We start from the raw sequence: 9,068 nt of genomic DNA on the forward strand, positions 1-9,068 counted from the left end.
AGTAATGCATGTAGTAAGGCTGTCGATGTCCTCTCCGTGGTCATCACAAATCACCTCCCACACAGTCGACTCAAAACAATCCTTAAGAGCCTCCTCGCTCTCCTCCGACCATCTCTGTACTGTGCGGGTGGCTGGTGGCTCCCTGCGCACTAAGGGCTCATACACAGGGACAAGGTGCACCAGGTACTTGTTTAAAATGGTTCTTTGAAGCTTTTGTGTTTCTGTACATTCAGATGTTTGTGGCCAAAGTTTCTTAATTTTCGGTTGTGAAATTTTGATGAAGTTCACTAATACATGACAGCTCAGTCTGCTGGAAATGACACAATATGTTCAGTGTTTTGATTTGTAGATTAGCAACCGGGTTTACATGTTTGTGCAAAATAAATCTGAGCGACTGGATAAAAATGTGGAATATTGTTTCCCTGCGTTGTAGAAAACAAGTGGAGATCTGTGCTTAGCTGAACTCTTGAAGACATTTGTAAAAGAATAAATGTAGTGTGAAACCTACAGGACACTTTCTGTCATATTGTGCAAGAGTTGAGTTTGGCTTTAAGTTGGTGTAAATGTGATTTTTAAAGGAATTTCTCAGTTAAATTTCTGCATCTGGAGTTCCACAAGGCTCTATCAGACACACTCTAAGACTGTATTTCCTTATTTAAACGTAAAGATGCGTTTTTTTTCTATTATAACAATAAAGGTTATTTATGTAACCTTTATTTTAACTGGATAATACTACAATGGCTACTACCAGTAATTATTAGTAATAACAACTAGAAATCAAAGTGTTTAAAATGCTTCCAGGCGGCTCACACACTTCAAAAGCCAGTACTCTGACATGTTTGGAAACTGGACTGTCAGCTTCCTGGTTTTCAACCATGGTGATGATGATGATGATGATGATGATACCAACCATCTTGACCTTTTCTCTCTAACTTGACCTCCAAACCATTGGGTCTGAGCGGTCCCTGTGATACACGGAGACACCTCAGCACCCTCCAGCTTTAAACGCACACAGTCCCGCTGGGTCGTAGGAGAATCTGAAGCGGCAATGACAGCGACTGACCACTAGAGGTCGTCATTTATCTATCGTTAGTTAAATCGAAGCCTTAGATGACAAATTAAAGGAAAAATTCAAAACCTATATCCCTGCTTATTAAAGGGTAATACAATCAAATTAAAGAAGCATTTTCCGATCAGAGCATCAAGTTAAACTTCTAGGATATAGATCTGGGCTGTCAAGTAGCAGAGGAGGATGCTAATCAGTTTAAGCTGCTTTGGTGCTAATGAAATTAACAACAAGTGCACCAGAGGGCTAAAAGTGAGACAACCTCCGAGTCGGGAATGATTTTACAGACGGAGGCCACTGACATTGTCCCTCCGTGTGTTTTCACTCTGATTTTCAGGTGTCTGTAGGTATGTGCCCTCTGCAGGCTACTTTAATTTCTTGGCATCCTTTCACTCCTGACACATGACCCAGTGCACATCAGTGCAGGTATTCAGCATGATTTATACCCCACTGAAATCTGATGAACTTTGAACGCTACTTTCATTATTATTATTTATTTATTTTTTACCAGTGTATAATGGTAAATAGACGGGTTCTTATACAGCGCTTTTCTACTCATCTGAGCACTCAAAGCGCTTTACAATGGAGCAGGCTACAGACGATGATGCTCACAATGCAGAATAAGCTGTTTGACAAACAAACAAAAGAACACACGGAACAAACATGTAGTTATAATGGCGGGGAAAAGCAAAAAACAACTGAGAACCACTGCATAATTGTCTTGAATTATTCGGGGGATTTGGTGTGAAAGACGATCCCAGGGTGCTTAAAATACTGTTTTAATTAAACATTATATAGCATTATATTATGCTGTCTTCTGCTCCTTGAGCAGCTCTATCTCCGCCTGAAAGCGCCTGAAAGCAGCATGATGAAGGCGGTTTCTGTGTCGGTTGGGTGGGGGCTATAAAAGGTGCGACTGCGCGCCTCCTGTTTCAATTGCCTTTCCTCCACCGAGCGCAGCAGTTTCCCATCACATCAGCATGAAGAAGCTAAGCATCGTTTTCGTCGCAGTCCTGCTGCTGGCTCTCAATCTCACCTCCCAGGTCAGTTCAGCCCGTGTTTAAAGCATCTTTTTGCACATTTTCCCTCACAGAAGAGGCGCAAACTGCCGTGCGTAACGCAGCTTGTTTGCGCATAATTAAATGCACAACTGCCAGAGCAGCAGCTGTCTGCAGCTTCAGCTCAGAATTTAGTTCAGTGTTTGGCAGAAATGGAGACGAAAGATTCTCTGACAGACTTTGATTCAAAACCTGAAGTGGGGGGGGGGAGCCTGGAGTGAAGTGCGTGAATAATTCAATTTGAGCTGAAGGCGGTGATGATGAGAGTGACTCCTGTGTCCTGGTGCAGTGTCTATTCGTTAAACTCATGTGGTTATCTCATGTTTTGCAGGCGGCCGAGGCACAAGGTAAAAGCGGAACCGGAGGCACCAACACCCAGAACTCGACTACAGCCGCACCGACGAGCGCCAGCGGGAGTCCCGCCGCCTTCACGCTGCTCGTCGCTCCGCTGCTTCTGTCCACGGTTCTCCTGCACGGCTGGTCCGGATGATCTGATCCGCGCTGGACATTCGGAAGCCGGCAGGGGACACAACGTTAGTGTTTAATAAAAGGCAGAAAAAGGAAATCACATAAAGTAGGGAGCTTAACTATTTACTGTTGAGCGGGCGAAACGAGCGCGACGCGGCCCGGGGCGCGACGGGGCCCGGGGCGCGCCCTGCTCCTTTCCGCATCCTGCTCTTCATCAACTCTGAAACGCAACCAATCCTCCCGCCAGTAACGGAACATGCTCGCTGATAATTCAGAAATATTGAACCCTGTGGAAAACATGTGTATTCATGTGTCTGACAACGACTGTATGTAAATGAGTTCTGTACTTTCAGAATGATGCAAATCTGATGTTTGACATGTGAATGCTGTGAAATTAAACTTTAAATTGTAAAAAATATATAGTCCAGTGTTTTATTTGTGGTGGGGTTTTTGTTTGTTTTTGTGTAATTTCCTGGATTTCATGACGTATAAGAGGAAAAATGTGCAGAAGCCTCAAACGTGAGCCAAGAGCAGAACATCACATCTGGATCAGGTGCGGGGGTGTATCAGACTCTAAATTTGGTTCCAGGTGAAGGTAAACGTGTAATCCTGTTTTTACAGGTTAAACATGAGCATTAAACGGAGTTTCTGTCGGAAGTTCTGCATGCACGTTATCAGCTTGTAACGGACGTTGCCTTAAAAGCTAAAATTCATGGATGTTTTTATTTAAAAAGAATAAATAAATAAAGTGGGGAAACACCCCCCCCCCCCACGTCTTTAAATCCTCTGTGCTGTAATTTCATGGATTTCTTTGCGCTACTTCTGCATGCACCGTCACACATGCTTACGTTTCTTTTTCTTTTTTAATTGGCTGATCCAAGCGGCTGAACGGAACCCGTGGGCCGTGATTGTGCTGCTGGAGCGCGTTTACTTACTGTATCTGACATAATCTGGCTGCTGTGAGAGCTCAGTGCCAACAGACCGTCCCAGCAGGCTGAGCTCCAGCTCTGTGCGCTCTTCCATACGGATCACTGGATACTGTTAGATGATAACTTCCCGTTTCCCCCATTTGTCTTAAAAATAAATATAATAATAATAATAATAATAATAATAATAATAAAAAGACAAACCAGCCCGTCTTCAAAGTAGTGACGTCACTACTTTTTGAAGACTGGCTGGTTGAAGAAAACCTCCACCATTGAAAATAAGATGAAAAATAAATTACTTTCGTTTGCTTTGATGGGAAAACAAGTTTGAAAAAATCTGAAACACGTGAAAAATTCTCCCTTCCGTTGACGAGCAGAAACCACATCACCCCTCTGACTCAATGTTGTGAACACAAAGGGCTGTGAGGTCAAGACAAATAGAAGTAATTGACCGAGACTGAGTGAAGAACTGATGCCCTTCCTCCTCCACCTGCCGCCTTCAAAGGACGCCCCTGTGTGAGGATGGGCGGCTGAATGGGCTTTGAAGGCCTTGGTTGCTTCATGTTTCGTGCACTCGGAACCAATTGTATCTGTTAGATCTAATCCCACATTCATGTCTGCGTCTAAAACACGAGCTCAGACTCTGCTGCTCATCAACAACAGCTCTGACATGCTGGATACGGAGGTCCCTCCACCATAGCTGTGGTTTCACCTGGAAGCTCTGAGCTCGGAGAAGCTGCTGTTGTTCTCATGTGAAGGCTGAAGAGTGCAGTGGTTTGCTCTGTTAGTGCAGACTCAAGTATCTCATCATGCTTTGAGACTCTCAGTGACTTCCAAAAAATAACATGTGCACAGACACAGCGACCTTTTTGAATGCGGGCCGGACTGGAAATGGAATCCAATCCTCAGTTTAGTGTATGCAGTGCCGATACTGTACACATGCTCTTCACACTTGGCTGCGGTGAGTAAAGTGCCGAACGACACACAAACAGGCTGAGTGAGAGGATGACATCCGTGCATGCTAAGTGATGAAGAGATGAGTGTGTGTGTGCCTGTGAGGATGACGTAACCTCCAGTGAAATAATACTGTGTATGTTTGAGACTCGTGCTGGTCTCCTCTTCCCCTCACTTATTTATAACGTGCACACGAGCAGGATGTATCTGTAATTGTCTGTTTTCGGGTTTTTATTTTTTAAATGTTATTTTTTCTATGCTTTTTTCAGTTTCTATATGACCTCTTTTATTCAATAGGAGGTTCGCTTCACTGGATTTGCATTCGCGTCCGATCACGTGACGTGCAGCTCACTTCAGGTCAGGATCTTTCCTCCATAAAGCCACTTTCTTCAGGTGCAGCAGCTTGTGTTTCTGGATGATCTGGGGACCGTCTCTAAGACGTAGACACATTTCTGCTGAGCGGTCAGGTTACGGAGCAGGGTCTAAAGAGCTTGGAGAGAAAATCATCTGGACATCTTCAGTTCCTGGGTCAAATAGTGAAGAGTCCCAGATTTGGACCCCCGTTGATCTTCTACTTAATCACAAAGCCAAGGTGTGAAAACGGGTGTGTGTCCCAATCAGCCAAGTTTTGGGTGATGGCTTCTTTCACTTCTCTTTTAAACCATCTGCCTCGGGCTCCTGGTCTTAGCCGACAGGAGGAGCACCTGGTGTGGTCTTCTGCTGCTGCAACCCATCTGCTCCAAGGTTCCACCTGTTGTGGCCGTGGTTATACCGAGTAGATATTTGAGCTTGTTGCCTTCCTGTCAACTCAGAGTAGTCTGTCATGCTGACCTCTGACCTCTGGCATCAACGGAGAACTGCTGCTCATGCAGTGTCTCACTCTGTGAACTTCAGAGGTCGTGGTGCCTAAACATCCCAGCAGATCCCTTTGTTCCTCATTCTGATGCTCTGTTTGACCTTCAGCAAGGCTTCTTTGCCATATCCCCTTGCCTGAATGCTGCCATGTGATTGGCTGTTTTGACGTTTGTGTTAATAAGCAGCTGAATGTAACAAAACGAGTGAGTTTTGAAGGCCCTGCTTATTTCATGCTTCGTGCACTCTGAACCAGTTTTATCTCATAAATCTAATTCCACATTCATGTCTGTGCCGATACTGTACACATGCTCTTCACACTTGGCTGCGGTGGATAAAGTGCCAAATGACAACACAAACAGGCTGAGTGAGAAGAAGATGATGAAGACGTGAGTGTGTGTGTCACTGTGAGGATGACGTAACCTTCAGTGAAATAATACTGTGTGTATGTTTGAGACTCGTGCTGATTTCCTCTTCCCCTGACTTACATCCTGCTCTTGACTTGATGGCGGTGCATTAAAAGTATCTGTACTCTGTCAGTGTCTGGTTGGTAAATCCTGTTTTTCTTAGTTGTTTTTTTTCCCTTGGATCTCTCTGATTAACTTTATTTCCCCACAATCGATTGAAATCTTGCTATAAAACCAGGTTTGGTCTCTATAAAAATTCCCCCTTCATAACAACTGTATAGGTGGAGAATGACTCATAACTCACCTTTTTTTAATTATATTGAAGCTTAAAGTTTGCATTATTGGGGGCGTGGCTTCTTTGACTGATGGTGGTTGGTGACACAGGCAGCTGTAGTTGCTAGCTGTCTGCTAGGCTTGACCTGAAGTGGACCTCTGGACTGTTTGTGCTGTTGGAAGCTTTTTTATGAGGTCGTCATAATAATAATAATAATAATAATAATGATAATAATAATGATAATAATAATAATAATTATTATTATTATTATTTAAGCAAACAGCATGCATAATAATAATAATTATTATTATTATTATGCATGCTGTTTGCTTAACTATACTCCAGTTTTGGAGTAAAGATAACTTAGCGCTCCATCCAAACGTGGTCACAGTTGTTGGAGGTTTAAAATGAAAACCCAGAAACCAGTGGGTGATGATGTTTTCTTGTCTTTTTTATAGTCTTTGTTCTTCTGTGGAGCCGCCCTCCGCTCGTTGTACCTGAGGAGGGTTAAATGCAGAGAGCAGAGCTCTGGTCTTGCATGTTCCAACCTGGTTTCATTGACGTTTTCAGTTGTCTTCAGCATATTTTAACCCCATTCGCTCAGTGCAACAGTGCAAAGCAACAGCACAAAGGAAGCTAGGCTCGGTGTAATGTTTATCACCTTAAAGGATCGTATTGACTGTTATGTGCGGTTTTAAGCTCATGCCTCATTAGTTAAGAGCATACAGATTCCTTCAAACTGAGGAACAGAAACGGCGCCTCCGTCACACTTCAGCAGAGGCAGAACGATGATTTTAATAATTTTATGATGTGTAGAACCATATCATTAAAAACATACTGTACTCTTGGAAACAACTGGGCATGCAGCACCATGACAAGGAGGCTGATTTGAGCCCGTCACCACATCCTGTAGAAAAATGGAAGATAAGGTACAAAGACAACAGAAACCAGCATGTATGATTTTAATTGATTTCACCGCTCGAGATGAAACATTTGTTGTTTGTAGTATTTCTGTTGTACTACAGGGACTTACTACAGTGATCTCAGATTCCCAGAGGTTTAAGCATTAATGCATGCAAATGCATCCTCTCACACATCCTCATTTCATTTCCTCTCTTTCACACAATCACAAAACCTTAATGTGTGCATCACACATTTGCTTTAAGGACTCCTTCAGGTAAATAACAGAACTCAGGGCTCAACCCAGTATGCACACACCAGCTGAGTGACAGCGAGTTGGGATGCATTAACACTGGTTAAACCATAGACTGTATGTAAAAGATGGAGCTAGTTACCCTGACATCTCCAGTCGGTGTATAACCTCTGCATTTTGAAGCACTGATAGTTTGGCTCATGCTGTGTTGGATGTTTTTGGACAGTTGAGTCCTCAGCTAGCTTGGATACCCGGCTGCATCCATAGACTGCAGGGCTTCATCACACAGACACAGATACCAGCTGAAACACGAGCTTCAAGACAAGTTTATCATCTTTTTAAAAAATTGTTTAAATCCACCAGCATCAGGTGAACAGCAGGAGTTAGGGGCCGTTATGTTTCAGAACATCTTTGCAGAGGAAGAGGAAACCTGCAGAAAGCAGCAGCAGTTTCAAACGGTAAAGGAAACGCGCAGCATTATTTTGAGACTGGCTGCTTCATCCTCGCAGGCCCACGCACTCTGTTCACATCACATTAAAAGTCAGCTTTTCCTCTCACTCACCTCGTTTCTGTTGTAGTTTGTCACAGTGTGAATAACACGTTTACAGTGTGTTAACACTGCAGTGGCTGAAGTGAGGATTGTTTTTGTTTTTTCCATTTCCAGTCGTACTCTTGTAAACATGTTGAAAATCTGCATTAAATAAAGGATGTTGATAATGCAGAAAGTATCTGTGCTACCCGTTAGGATTTCTTGCAGTCTCTGAAACTCATGAAGACGACACACGTTGGGATATTTCAGTCTGGACTAACAGAGGAAAACATTTCAGGTTATGCTGTGAAGTCTTGGAGCAGATGATGACATCTTAATGGGAAGTGTTCTCAGTGATACGGCCTTCTCATGAGAACAACATCAGCTTTTCGTTTCACTTCCCCCTCAGAGCTGTCGGGTGAAGCGAGCGTCCTGCTGGGAAACTGGTGCGATGATGGAGTGACATCGATCTCCAGCACTTCAGAGCTGCTGCTTTGGACCCACAGGAAAACATGAATGTGGAATCAGATCTAATGGACAAATCACAGGCAAGAAGAACCTTTGACAGACTGTATGTCAAAGATGGATGTCGCCATTGTGATATCACCACTGGTTAGATGAGGTAAACACAGCCTGGGCCAAACCAGCACAAAGTTGAAGTCTGAAGTGGTTCCTACTGAGGAAGACTGATTTAGTGTCTCTGACTCTAACAGTGACCAAAGGAGGCAACTATACAAATCAGAAAATAAAAAGACGAGACTTCATGATCCAGCCTGGTCACAGACATGTTAGCATGTTAGCAATAAAACTAAAGCACACCGGTGATGTTTGGATTCAGAAATAAGCTCTCAGCTGAAGAACGAGCAGCTCGTGACAGCAGAGGCTGAGCTGTGAAGAGTGCAGCAGACTGTTGTTTACATCCTGACATGTGACACGAGTCCAGGAAAACACAATGTTTGTGTGGTGTGAAAAAAAGCTTTCAAAGCCTTTTACACATCAGCTTTCAGTCTGACAGCTGCAGACCGGCGCCTGCATGCTATTATCAAGCATAACAGGAACCACTCCTCTGCTCTTCGCTTGCACGTCCTCCTCATGTGGGCGACTTTGTAATGAAGACCGGGATCAGATGAGGAGCGATGGAAAGAGTCGGGCAGGTGGGAGGGGTCAAATAAATCCTCACGTCTGCAGGGGACAACGTGAGAAACAATGGCGCATTTTTACCTTAATACCATCTGTAGTGACAATTTCTTTTGTTTGACAAACCAAACATCCCACAATTAAAAGTCAACAAGCCCCTGCTGCACTGAGATCATATTTTGTACGCAGGCAAAAGAAGTCCACTGTCCAAACTTAAAAGTTGCGTTTTTATGGTTTATTCATC

At 43.6% G+C, this 9,068-nt stretch overlaps 1 long non-coding RNA gene across 1 annotated transcript; it reads left to right on the top strand.

Annotated features, from left to right (window-relative positions):
* Positions 1 to 1,983: 1,983 nt before the first annotated feature.
* On the top strand, positions 1,984 to 3,010 carry LOC102199008 (uncharacterized). The gene is made up of 2 exons (XR_311890.1): positions 1,984 to 2,109; positions 2,456 to 3,010. It is a non-coding gene; the product is annotated as an uncharacterized LOC102199008 (long non-coding RNA).
* The last annotated feature ends 6,058 nt before the right edge of the window (positions 3,011 to 9,068 follow it).

The sequence above is a fragment of the Pundamilia nyererei genome, unplaced genomic scaffold (assembly GCF_000239375.1).
Source record: "Pundamilia nyererei isolate P.nyererei 1_Seehausen unplaced genomic scaffold, PunNye1.0 scaffold00088, whole genome shotgun sequence".
Classification (NCBI taxonomy): domain Eukaryota; kingdom Metazoa; phylum Chordata; class Actinopteri; order Cichliformes; family Cichlidae; genus Pundamilia; species Pundamilia nyererei.